The sequence below is a fragment of the Balearica regulorum genome, chromosome 2 (genome assembly GCF_011004875.1).
Source record: "Balearica regulorum gibbericeps isolate bBalReg1 chromosome 2, bBalReg1.pri, whole genome shotgun sequence".
Lineage (NCBI taxonomy): Eukaryota > Metazoa > Chordata > Aves > Gruiformes > Gruidae > Balearica > Balearica regulorum.
The window spans coordinates 80,531,376-80,545,725 of record NC_046185.1 but is presented as its reverse complement, the minus strand read 5'-3'; the positions used below and the strand labels follow the sequence as shown (position 1 = coordinate 80,545,725).

The window sequence follows — 14,350 nt, the reverse complement described above, 5'->3', positions numbered from 1 at the left end:
TCACCATCAGGATACTTTGCCTGAATTATAATAATGATTTACTACTCACCTGGCGTATATTTTACTTGATGTAAGATTAGGAAAATATTAGACTTGTTAAATAAGTGAATTAATGACAAGCCCCACTGGAGTAACATTCAGTTAAAAGAGGAAAATGAAGAGTTAAGATGTTAACTGAAGACTGCACAGCAAAGTAGCGGCAGATTGCGAGGACCAGTTCTTGTCTTTTACTCCTCTGCTCTGCTAAAGATCTTGATTAATGCCTTGGGCTTATTGCATTCACATTTCAAAAATAATCCTTTTGAAAAATAGCCTCAACTGGGGAATAAAGTGTCAGTCCTGTAAAGCGATGTGGTTTCAAAAATAAGTAAACAAGAGTGTATTATTTCATAAACGTAATTGAACATCTAGTCATGGTTGTTTCTTCTGAGTTAATGCTAGACAAGCAGAAATTAAGCATTTTGCTTGCTGCCTTCCCATTGTTTTCAGTCATTTTGTAACATTACATCATTGTCTCTCATCTCACAAAGCGACTGAATCAATGAATTTACAAAGGGACTGAAAACATAATTATTTTGCAAGAAGTGGGTGTAATATTGAGAATATGTATCTGTGTTTTTACACACACCCCCCCCAGCTTTACACTGCTTTCATGTTTCCCCCCCCGCTCCGTTATTCCCTTTCCAGGGAAAAGCCAAATGGACAAAATTTTGCCCACTCTTCCCAGAAATTCCTCTTTAAGGTACATTTTTCTGTGAAGCTAACAAGTAGTTAGCAATGATTGTTTAGAGCCAAAGCAAACCAAAATGTGGGTTTTTTTCATTATTAATGACTGTCCCTGCTTCGCTGCTGTCGTCTGAGCTATCCTGTTTACGCACTACACTGCTAACAGTGTCTGCAAACGTCTTTGGGGTGCTGAGTCTGACCTCTGTTTTGCTGCCTTTTAGGGGCCCAGCACTGGTCATCTTCTGGGGTGAAGGGGGTGAGTGAGGTCTTGAACAAAACCTGTCTGGACCTCCTGTTTATCTGGGTTTAGCACTCGTTCCTGCAGTGTCTGCCTTGCAGGAGATGACAATACTGGCTAAAGGTTTCTGTCTTCTTCAGGCCAGCCAGAGTTTGCCTCTGAGTGAGTAACCACGTACAAGAGAATTTTAGGCAATAAATTCAATTAGCTGGCAATAATACTTTTCACACAGTTAGGAGGAGAGAAAAATAACTCGGTATTATGTGCGCAAGATGAATGCCTTCATGCTACTTTCTATGGCACGCGGCAGATGCAGGAAGAACATTGCACTCGGTCGTGAATCTCTCTCCACTGGTCTGAGGAAAAAATGTCTCGGTTGTGTTACAACATTTGTAAAAGCTGTATCTTTAGTATTTGAAAATATTAGGCAGTAGGGAAGGAAAGGTAATACACACTGAATGACAGTGTCATTTGACATAAGTAACATGATGTTCCCACATTTTGAATGGACAATAAATATATTTGGAACTTTTTCAAGCAGTATAGTGTTTTAATATATGTGCCATAGATTTCTTTCTATTCATAACTCTTCTGCCAGTTGCTTCTCTGATTTATTACGCTGAAGTATGAATGCAGGGGATTGCTTTCCTATTGTAGAGCATATTTTTTATTGCTGTTCTCATCATCCAGTGAGCCACAGTAAGACTTTGCACACTATGTATAGAAATAAAATAACCTAGATTTATATCAATATCTGTAATTTGATGCTTTCTCAACATAGCCGTACTAAAAAGGTTAGCAGCAAAATTATTTCAATAAGGTGAATTGTAGTCCTGATAAAAAGGCCACAGCGATGAAACATCTAAGGGAAAGACCATCAGCTGATCTCCAAAGCGTGTTTAAAAATACAAAGAGATGGCTGTTGCTAAGCTGCCGAGAGTGGCTGCAGCAGAAGGCGCAGGTTTGTAGAGCCATAAGGACACCTAAAGCTCTAAAATTAAAATGCCTACCTGTCTTTCCAGCCACCGCAGAAAACTACTTGAAGTCGCTGGAACCGGAGGGTCCTTTATGTAATCTCAGAATCAACTTATAGCAGTGTCCTGCTCCTCTAGGGTTTACGCTGGTATAACTCAAGAGTATGACTCATACCACATAAGGAATAAAAGAAAAAACAAGACAATTAAAAACAAGATATGAAAAATTATCCATTTTGAAAGCCTGAAGTTTTGTACATCTTTTACTGGTCGTGGGCCAGATTCTTTCCTTCTCCTCATCCTGGAAGAAGTACTACTTACTAATAAATGGCTGACGTTTCTAAGGCTGATATGTTGTAGAGACCTAGGTTCAGGCAGAGATGGAAATGTGTTAGATCTGTGAGATACAGCTTGAAAAGTTATGTGGAATATAATAACATTTTTTAGTTTCACAAAGAGATTTGATTTGTTCCTGGATACTCCTCTGTATAAAAAGTGGGACTGCAGTGCCCACTATAAGGATCATTTAACGTATATAAAGAAATAGTTCATGCAAAATGATAAATGACACAATAGGTTCGAATCAGCCCCTAATATTTGAGCTGTTGCTGCTGCCGGAGTCGCTGAAGAGCGGGTGGGAATGGTGCCCACCAGTGTGAGCAGCGCTGCTGGACCTGGCTGTTGGCGTCACTGGACATAGACGTACTGCAGGCACGTGGTTAACCAAGCAAGGCCCTAATGAAAGGGACACGCTCCTTACTCCACACACAAAGGTATTACAGGGTTTAGGGTGAGGTGGGTTTTTTTTTCTGAAACTGCTACTTTGCTGTTACTTTCCTATTCTTACGTCCAGGAGCAACTGAAAAATTGCTGCAACTCACAAGCTTTATAGAATAGTAAGCAGATGAGTCCATTGGCAGTGAGGTGGCACTATTTTTGATGGTTATTTTTGCTTGTTCCTCATTTCTGTATGCTTTTTCTGTATTCTGCTGATTGCAAAGGAGAGGTCTTGAGTTATGCTGGACAGCTTTTGGAAAGTGTCATCTGAAGCTTATTGGCAGTCCAACAAGCACATGGAAGGTTAGGCGTCAGGAAAGCAATAGAGAACGAAACAGAGAACGTTGCTGGGGCCTTCCGCAAGTCCGTCTTGCACATGTCCTGGATGCTGCATGAAGTTCTGGTCCTCCCCTATTTCAAAGACTATAGGAGGTTTAGGAAAAAATCAGAAGAAAGTTGTGGATTTTAGAAGGCAAAGAGAACCTGAGCTAGTCAAAAGGAAGACAATATTCAAATCGGTACAAGTACATTTATATGTATACACACACACTTTGTAATACATACCTTTTATATATGTATAATTTTGCATATTGTACTGTGGATATCATGAAGTACATTAGATATCAGGCAGGTTTACTTGTGCTGACTTTTACTCCATTTATAATACTCACAGAAATGGGGAGACGGAGGAAAGATCCTGCAGTGCAGTTTTGCACTGGTGGAACTCTTTAATTTCAGGTCGTAGTTGTAGCTGTGCCACAGCCTGTCTTTGTGATTTTAGGCAAATAATTTAATTTTCTCTGCCTCAGTTTCTATGAGCAAAACTTCCTACCAGAGAGGGGTGTTACGAGAATGCATTCATTAGCTTTTGAGACAGTAACTGGCTCCCCAAATACTTCAGCTTTAAGACAGAAAGTTCTCATCTGATTGAGAGACTCTTTGGAGGACAATACATCAGCTATAAGGAGAGAATACGTCTTGTTTAAATCGCAGTAGAGAATGTCGTGGGAGCAGAGGTCATCAGGGGGCAGTATGAGGCTTGATCTAATAAATTGTAAATGTATTTTTAATCTGAGAAGAAGTGGCATGTTGTTTAATTCTGTGAGGCAAACTATCTGAGGTAGCTACAGCAAGCATCCAAAAAGGATTGTTTTGAATTTCCAATTAGAGCTGAAACATCAGATAGAGTTGTTCTGTTGTTCAGGCTTAAATGACTGAAAAAAATGAATGTTCTGTGGTCTTTACTGGTGACCACCTCATTCCAAGATGGTATTTGTGCTCACGTTGACTAAATCCCACTAATAATACACTTAACTGAATATAGTTAACTATAGCTACAGAAGTGTTCATCTAACGCTAAGTCGATGTCCTCTGTTACTGTTGGAATATTTGAAGTACTGACCTACTGCATTCGTCTAAAAAACTTACTTTGTCTTCACATAAAAAAAAAATTGTTAAATTTGCTGTATCTTGTTTAACTTCACTAGGAATCTAGTTATAGGGATACCAAGATGTTTTTAGGTGAAGTATGTATGTTGATTTTTTCCCCCAATAATAAATGTAACCCTTCATTCTCAAATAGATGCTTAATTTGTTTTAAATACCAGAAAGTCAATGATCCAAAACCTTGTTGTTAATCATCATTTTTCATTTAACTTCAGACAGTACTAGATCAGTGCTTGACTAATGCCAGTGTCTTTTGCATCCTAAATTAATATTACCGTTGCATTATCTATAAAGTGCACACTCCTGAACCTTCTTTAGTATTGTGTCTTTTTTGGCTGTTTCAAAAAGCAAAGACCCCAAATTAAAATCAATTAAGTACAGTACCTTCTAAGGGCTTTGGCTTGTGTGTATTTTTCCTAATTTGTGTTCTTCAGTGTTAGTTTATACCCGCAGTGATTCAAAAGCTGAGAAGCTTGCTTAATGCAGGTCAGTGCAGATCTGTTCATCCTAGGAGGTAGTGCTTTTAACAGTGGGATTGAAAATCGCTTTTCAGCTACCTTCACAGTCAGACAAGCACTTTAGGTCGGCTCTGTGCCTGCAGTTAGGAGAGTTATTTGTATGATCCCTTTAAAGCTTGATGTTTAGATTTAGAAGAGGATGCTTGTGTCTGTCTACAAATTAATGTTTTTTAAGAGCATTAGGGTAAACTGCTTTACTATTACAGGTAACTTATATCTAGCCAGAGATTTTTTTTTTTTAGTGTAAAATAAAATCATGCTAAAACCTTGATTTATAATAAGCATAGCCTTCCTACCGAGCATGTAAAACAAAATGTATCACAGTGCAGAATACATTAAGGCTTACTGACTGAGGAGGCAGCACGTTTGTTGATACCTTTTCAGGGCAATTTTAGAACATAATTTTGAGTCTCCTTCTGTTCACAACATGTTTTCCAGTCTCTGTTAACACCATACATAGATCCCAGGATCTAAAGAAGTCACTTAAGAGACACAGGGAAAAACAAATGCACACTCAGTTAGAGAAATAGAATATCCACTCCCAGAAAACAAGCTTCTCAGTACTGACCCCATGTTGTGTCCTCAGGTGTCACACAGCTGTTCCTCCAAACACGTACCTGATTTCTACGGACACAGAAAAAAGAACCCCTTCCATCTCCATGTGCTGCAGTTTTGCACACAGAAAGCAATTCTTCTTTAACTTAAAGCGGAACATGGTATATGTACAGTGGTTGAATTTATTTAAATTATACCTGTTTACAGCTTTGTGTTTCCTTTGTGTCAGATCTAACAAGTCCTTAATGACACTTCTACAAAACCATTCGTAAATGGGACCTAGATCCAAACTCTGATTCAGATTCCTTAAACAAATTAGACTTCAGAGCTAATGCAGCAATTTGCATAACATTCCACTCTATTTTAAGCTAAAATTGCTCAGCACTTTTTTAAACTTGTAGCAAATTACTTTGCTAATGAGACTAAATTACCCTATGATGTTACAGGTAAATTTGTCTGTAACAAATCTCTCATGTGTTTGCAATGAGCGGATTTTGTATTGTCTACCTGCTGTTCCATAGGCACGTCAGACGAAATAGTGGAGAGGACTTAAAGTTTGGACCAGTACCATTTATCTTAAGAGACATATTGTACTAAATACTATTCCCATATTCAGTTTTGATGGAGATTTGTTTTCTTTCCTTCACATCCACTTTAAGGTTTAGGAGTTAGCCCTCTGAAACTAGCTAGCAATGAGGCTGCTCGTCTTCCAAACCCTTCTCCGAAAAACACAGCGGGTTTTTTCCTCTTAGATGAAAGCCATTTTAGTAACGTAAAACAGGCAAAGATAAGTTAACAGAGAGGTCTCGTGGAGAGGAATTGGAATCGCAGTCAGTCAGTCCAGAAATGTAATATTTTTTTTAATACTGTGTATAACCGGTCAGTGCAGTCAAGTTGCTGTGGGGGCGGCAGCCTCTCGGACTTTGCTGGAGCGCCCGCAGCGGTGTGCTCAGACGGCGAGCCCAGGAGGAACAGGGCGGCCGGAGTCAAGGAGTGTCTCGGAAACGCCACGCTGCCTGCCAGCGTCTAGGGATGCTTTCAACATTGGGTTCTGCTCACTTGGAGCTTCTCCTTCCCGCACCCGTGGAAGAGAATTGCTCGGAATCCGTTCACGTGTGAAATAATAAGCACTTACTCTGCTAGTTAGAAAATCGGCATCTAAGAACGTTAAAACCAATTATTACGAAACATTTCCAGAAGCAGACTTAAATTCAATCATCCTTTTAATTTAGGGTTTATTGGATATATACCATCACCTGTGCTAGCAGTCAGTTATTTTTCAGTTGCATTCCATATGTAACACAGTGGCATTAAAAATAATTGCATGTGTTTAAACACTTGTGTTTTGATATATTGAAACATGCTTTCTTAATAATGGAAATGTCACAGAATAAGTGGTGGATGATGCAGTGTATTATGTCAATTAAGCTGGCAATTAATATCTACGATGTCTAAAAAGGCTTGATTGTTGTTAGATTTCCTTCACCTCCTTTGGATGAAGAGTTACTCAAAAGTGATTATTAAGAAAGATGTGGAAAGTAAGCATTTAACCATGAATTAATCTTCAGATTAGGACTGTGGAGCTGTTAGTAGTGGAACACTTAATGTCTTATTGGGAAGAGGAGTTTGAGTTATTTTAGAAACACTGTCAGTCTCTAACAATTTTTGTCACCTATCTTTAATCCTCTTCTGTTTCCATTATATTTTACTTTGTTAGGCTGGGTAGTCACAATTAAATGCAGAAGAGGATGTTCCAGTTATACCTACTGGCAAAATTTGAACAATATCTCAGATACCCACTTGCTAAGTATAAATAGAAGAGGAAGGGTGTTTTGGTTTCTGTCACAGCAGTATTTTTAGGCTGTGTTGGAATACTTAATTATCTAACAGTCTTTGGCTAAACTGTTTAAAACTGGAAGCTTCACTTTTCTTACTTTTTGGATCTCTAGCTCTGCTTTTTACAGCCTTCTGAGGGGTGGAAGAGGCAATACCCATTATGCAGCGATTGACAGAAAGGGTTTTGCTTCTCTTCTTCGCTGCTGGGAGGAATAGAACAATTTTCATTTCAAAATAAAGTTGAAAACTGTAGTAATAGTCGAAAGAGCTAATGTCTATTTGCTTTGACTTTGCTTCTGCTGTTGTAAAGCCATAAGCAACAGCTAGATTCCAGGGCCAGTTTTCTGACACCTTGATACAAAGAAAGATCACTCGCCTGTATTTTATTCACATTTGAGAAGTTATCTGGCCTTCTAAATGTGAGAAAATAATACTTTTGATCGTAAGTCAAAGCGTGAATTCTGCTCATTCTGACAGTCCTGGTTATCCTCACTTTCTGGGCAAACCTTCCCCATCCCCAGGGAAGCAAGCCAGTCGAGTTTTCACATCCAATTGTTAGACTTTAAGCAGAGAGCCTGGAGGAACAGCATGGCTTCTGTGCTGAATCAGTGACAGGTAGTGTGTTTTGTCAATTAAGGTCATGGACTGTAATGCTGTTAGTGCTTACATCTGACAATAATTCAGTTTCAAGCTGTGTTAAGATTTGTGCATGCTTTGGCATGCATTTGTCATGAAAAGTAAGGTAAATAAGACAACTGCAGTATTTTCTACAATACCTACACTGTAATTTTATTTTTTTTATTTACTTCCTGAGAGGTCCCATGTTCATAAATTGTCCTTCTGTCAGTTCTTTTTAGAGCACAGAAAGTGTCCGTTGACCAAAGTAGTCTCAAAAAGAATAAAGGTTATATTTAACCAGTGTAATACAAAGCAGGGAGAAGATACCAAGACCTGTAGATCCAGACATCTTTCCCAAAGGAAGCTAAATATACCTCAGGAGAGGTCTCTGGATTTTTTTTTTCTTTTAACAGAGATCTGTGTTAGATCCACTAACTACAACGTATCCTTTGTATAAGAGTAGCGCTCCAATGCTGCATGAACCACCTGCTCCCATCTGTGGGGTTAGTGTTACTGATCTTCGGAGTGATGGGGACCAAACTCTTAACTGCTGCTTGGAAATGGAGCAGGATGTGTTACGGCATTGCATCAGACGGTGGGCACTTCTCAGTTAGACTAGCTTATCGAGCCAGCTGGTGATTTTTCTTGTTCTGTATCTTTCAGTAAATATGATGTAAGGCTGAACATGTAACCCAGTTAAAATTTCAAGTATAGTGTAGTATATGCTAACCTAAATTACACAGCTACAAAACCAATGCAATAAATGAGTGAGAAATTAATCAGATGTGGATCATCCTAGAAACAGATGTTTCTACTATCTACCTCTTAATTTTGTTAGGTATGTATGTTAAAGAAGCTTAGGTCGCACAACAGATCTACATGAGAACAGTGCCTGCACAGGCATGCCATGCACACAAAGCAGCACTCAGGCGAAAATGAACAATAGTACGTGGTCCTCAATCTCCAGCTAATCGGGCTCAAAGCTTGCTGGCAGGTCTCATCTCATACACACGCAGACACAAAGAGGTCTCTCCAGCAACTGGCTCAGACCTTTGGTCTGCCTAGTAGCACATCCTGAGACCCTGGTCTCACCGGTGTCTATCCCCTAGATGTACGGTGTCTCTGATGGCGCTTTCACACGTCTCCTATCCTGCTCATTGGCTACTGCAGCTTGAGGTTCACTAGCATTATGCCGATCCAGAATGTAATCCATCCTCATCCAGGACAATTGTTAGGAATTAGGTTTCATAAGAAAATAAAACAGACTGCAGTGATCAGGTGCAGGGTTTGGCTGGACAAGCGTACTGAAGCGCAACTTATTTATACCTGATGAGCCTCCTTCATCACACTCTTCTGTTTTCTCATGTTGTTCCTCCCCCATGCATTTGGATGTCTCCCTTTTTCTTGTGCCATTCTGCTAAACATTCCATAAGCTTTGCACATTGCCACAGTCCCCGGAAAGCATCCCATAAGCATGCTCTTTCCCATAACACCCGTGATAACCTTGTCATTCATTCCTCCCTGCGTGTGTGTGTCTCCCTTTATCGCTAAACAAAGCTCAAGTTGAACCTCTCCAAGCCTTTGAGCAGTTCCTTCAGCAGCCCGTCAAGCAGTGACTTCACAGACTGTCCTTGGTGTTGCCTCTTCTATAGGATTTGCATGTGTAAGTGTGGTTTATTAATTTTCCTGTCTCATCTGTGTTTATATACTGGACAACCACTGACAAGATGTCCTCACAAAACAGGTGTCCTTACATTCCAGGTATCTACATACCTTTTGCATCCTACATTTCTTTTCCTTGCAGACATCCATCCAATCTCTTATATTAGTTAGAAGACCAAGCTGTCAAATAATTCACGTGCTAAAGTCATACAGTAATCAAGTTTATCTGTATTGTTTCAGACATATCATCAATGTATTATTGACGTGCTTTACCAATGTATGTGCTTCAGGCTGGTCACGTGTAACTCCTGGTAGATTAAATATCTAACAGTCCACTGTCATGGAAAATTCATTGTGGTAACCACACTCTGAACTGATCTTGGCTTCTTGACTGCTGAAGCCAAATCAATTGAATCAAAAGTCAGCCTTGAAACTGTTAAATTACATTTCTCAAAGGCTCTTGGCATGGGACATCCAGGCTGCCCTTATTAGGACATGGATAACATCTTCACTGCCTCCAGCACTGGTCCGAACACCTTCTCGAGCCCCAGTTCACTTTGTATCTGCATACTGTGGATACAAATATGTTCCCAGATGCAATGCAAAACCAAACTTCATACAATGCGAGAGGAGAAAACTCTGGAATCATGCTGATGTAAGTGCACTCTTATCTGTCTGTGGACCAGAAAGTCTCGCACCTTTTCCTGTCCTGTCTGTCTGTGTCATGGAACTTGACCAGAGCAAGTTCTTCTGACCAGCAAGTAGACAGTAACATTAAAGATGGAGGACCAACTTTAAAAGAAAAGTTTAAAAAATTGCTGGAAAAAGAAGACACGTGTTTCATCAAAGGAAAGCAGCTTTGTGCATTCTTCCCTGGAAAATTTTTCATGACAAAACTCATGTAATCTCCATTCTTTCACCTCTTACTTTGATCAGCACAGGTTTACACTGAGCTGTTGTTAAGAAAGCTCAACAGAATGAATTCAAACTTATGCATCCTGGAATTCCTGGTCCTGATGATAGGATTTTCCATACATGCTATATAATGCCATTTGTGAAAGAACCCAGCCTGATGTATTTATTTAGCAGCTCTCTAACAGCATCTTCCGAAGACATACACAAAATATATCTAGTGAGGAAAAAAAGGCAAGAACTTTCAGAAATTAACGATGTCCATGGATTAGAAACATCATAACACAGATTCACCCAGCGTTTTTAATACTTCTAGTCTGATCCTCTTTTTTTTTTCTTTTTTAATTTTGAGAAGAGACAGCATAAAAAAGGGACAATATATTCAAGACAGGAAGAATAAGCTTTATGGTATGACTGAGCAAACTCAGTTGTGCTGCAGGGTTGAAGGTAATTCTTTGGACTTCAGAAGTGGCCACTATGGGACCAGTCTGTGTGAGAACAGAGTTGGTCTCCTGTATCTCCTGGTAACTTGGTACTATGCTGATCATGTGGTTGTAGTAGGCAAGCAGGCTGCAGTGTATTCTATTTTCTTTTTCTCCTAGATGTAGCGAGGCAGCAACCACTGAAGTGTCAATAAATATTAGATTAAGAAATGTTCTCTTCATATAAAGTCAGGAGAGAGACAGAAGTATCTATCAAAAGTCCTTTGGAGGAGTGGGATTTGATGCCCCGTTGGTGAAAATTGATGTTTATCCACCCATTGCAGTATTCTTGGCAAAGACATTTGGCAGTAGCACTGCTGCTGAACTCACTGGAGCCGTGACAACTTAGCTTGGCTGAGATCTGCCCCTAGGGACTCACTAGGTCAGAATTGTCCTCCAGGCCACGGATCTAACTCTATAAAGGACTTGAACAAAGAAATTCATTCCCTTTACCTCAGTTTCCATAAATGTAAATAGATTCTGATAACATCCATCACAGTCTCATAATTTGTCAGGCGTAGTTAAACCTGCTAGAGTATGGTATTAAACAGCTATATAGATATGTGATGGAAACACAGAGATGGAGTGAGACTTCTGGTGAATAATGGGCTGTTGGAGAAACAAAACCAAAGCGAGACAGTAATCCAGATAAAGAACAGCATCAGAAACTGAGCTCCCAGTTGTGAAGAATAAGCTTCATCTCTGCCTGCATGACACAGCCACTTTGCCAAGTATCTGAGCCTCAAAATTCAAAGTAAGTTTGCCAAATAAGTCTTGTCTTTCCCAGGTAAGAATAGGTTCTTTCTTCAGCAGAATTTAAGAAATTTTGTCAAGTTAGGTAACGTGTTATGTAACATCCGTTTCATTTCTGTTGTATTACCCGTTTTTTTTTTTTTTTCTGACAGAAACGCATTTTGGATGAATATTTAATGCCCTTGCTTTTAAGAAAGTATCTTTGAATCACTTCAGTCAGCTGCGTGAGCTGCATACTAGTGTGCTGTCAGATACCATGACTGAAAAGGGAGGGTGCAGCTCAGGAATGCCGAGCTGAATGTGGCAGAACCAGACATTTTCCCTTAGAAAGGAGCAGAAGATAGCAAAACACGTCACCTGAGAGTGTCCACAAGAGAAACTTGGGAGGAGCCTGAGAGGCCGCTTGGCTGTGTCCGAGAGGGAGCCTGGGGAAAACAGCACAGGCACAGCCTGCCTCTGAACGGCGGCAGAGCCCTCTGGGTCTTCAGATGAATTATAGTGCACCGAATGATTTTTCCTACAAAGTTAATACTTTTTCTCCTTCAGAATCTTTTTTTTTTTTTTTTACCACTGAAGCAATTAAAATATTCATTCAGCATATTGTGCTTTAAAAATCTGAACCGCAAAGATCAGCAGGCGTGTTTTCATTCTGTCGTTCCTGATATTACTCATCATACCAGAACACTCGTGTATTTTTTAACTGCGTTCTTTTTTCCATCAGATCTTGTTTCTTTTTGGAGGTTGAAGTGTGAAGCTCAGTGGTTGGTTCACCTTTTGTGGAACTGATGCATAAATTTTTGTTTCTAGTCTGTTTCAATAAATGTCATCTATTTTGTTATGTAGGTGGCTCTTCATGTAGTATGCTTGGGTTTGAGAATCTGGTTAGTAGAGGAAGTGAACATATTTTAATCTGAAGATTAAATGGTGATGGATTGTAACAACAAGCCAACAAGCAACCCTACTCCCTACCCCTCCCAAATAAACTTGGTAATTTTTTCTTAGCTTGGAAGGGAGAACATTATTTCGTGGCAAGTCATCCTGTTCACATGGGTAGAGTTTTGACCAATGAGATATACTGCAATGTCTTTTCTCTTTAATTTGTTTTTCTGGTTTCTGAACTGAAAGATGTCATGGTTTGCCTGAGCAGCAGAAGCATGGGCTCTCAAAAAGATCAATGAACTTTTCCACCTGAAGTTGATATTTTGTACCAATGTCTATTCATGTATTCACTGCGTGTAGTACTGGCTGCTGTATATTGCTCAGAAAGCTGGACATAGTATACTGATATAATGCCTATTTAAGGGAAAATATTTTAGTTTAAACACTGTCACTTTGGCTTTTAGCCCAAAGCTGTGTGGTAACTGTATGCACATTATTACATTGTAATTTAATACTGTAACATCTCAGTATATACACTTTTTAACTACAAACCTGATCTATTACTGCGTCTATCTGTTATTACAAAAATAGGAATATGCCAGATAAGCTGGTAGAAGAAAGAAAGAGAGAACTTCTATTTTATCAAGGAGTAATTTTGAACAGTTTGATTTTGGAACCTCAAAGGCTGAATCATTTCTCAGTCTTTATTTGCAGTGAAGCTTGTGTTAGATTCATGAAATGCCATACATCGATTATACTTAAATATTTTGAAGTTAGTAGATAGAGCATAAATTTCTAATAAATTTTAGTGTGCTTTGTTTAACCATTTCCTACTCCCAAGCCTTCCCCCCTGCAAAGATCCCCAAGAACTCATATGCCCATGCAAGAACAACTACACAAAGATTTCAAAACTTTGTCATCATAAAGTTTGATTCTAAAATTAATGCCTCACCTTTCTCTGCAATTTTGAGAACACTCTATAGCTGTCTCTCTTTTAGTGTTTTAGGGAAAATATTACTGGAAGTGGTAAAATGGCCAGCTGAAGTGCCTGGCTTGCTTTGCACCTCAGCCAACAACACATATGGAGAAACTTTCTGACAGACATGTCTGTATAACTTACTTGAAGCTAAAACATTATACTCCTTGTATATTAGTTATGAATCAGTCTAGTTTCTTAAATTAGATCCAAGACTGATTACTGTTTGAGGAGCAAATAGTGCCAGAGAACACAAAGGATGGACTTGTGGCAAACAGATTTTATAATAAGTATTTCACGGTATTCTTTATCTTCTCGATCGTTTGCCTCAAAGATTTGCTTTTTCTAGAATGATATTTTATATAAGATATTCCATTGGAAATCGATTTCGTAGGCCACCTTAGGAATGAACAAGACTTCTGTGTCTGCGTCACTTAAGGGTCTCCCTCAATCGTAACAGAACAAACTTTCCATGATTTATCCATCATCCTTGTCTTTATGTTTGTGTAGACTTACTCCTTTTCTTTTCATCTTTGCTTTTCCCAATTTTGTTAATATAACATCCTTACAGAGACTACAGTAGCTGCTCACATTCCAAGTAATTAAATGTACAAGGAGGGACTCCTAAAAACTTTATTGCATTAAGTGCGTTTTTGTGTTTGCCATGGTCTTGTGGTTTTTCCTCTAGCTTGTGATGCGTTACGCTCTGAAGCAGGTGATGTTTCTCCAACGCAGGAGAAACCCTTGCCAAGGCAAACTTTGCTGAACCTTGAGAAATCTTACTGAGGCAACTCTCATGACTAACTTTTGGCAAATTTTACAAAGGTTCAGGTTTGTCATTGTACAGTTATATTGTCCCAGAAAAAAATAATATGAGGAATCAAAGCAGTGTAACATAGCAGCTTTGCAGGACTACCAACATACTTTTGCTGGAGCATCGCCCACAAAAACTACACCTTATTTAGTGCTGGTGTTCATTCCCTAATTTTATGATTATC

The 14,350-nt window shown here is 39.2% G+C and overlaps 1 protein-coding gene across 7 annotated transcripts in view; it reads left to right on the top strand.

Moving 5' to 3' along the window:
* Positions 1 to 14,350, top strand: part of CTNND2 (catenin delta 2) — a 692,458-nt gene that overhangs the window by 525,039 nt on the left and 153,069 nt on the right. The window lies entirely within an intron of this gene.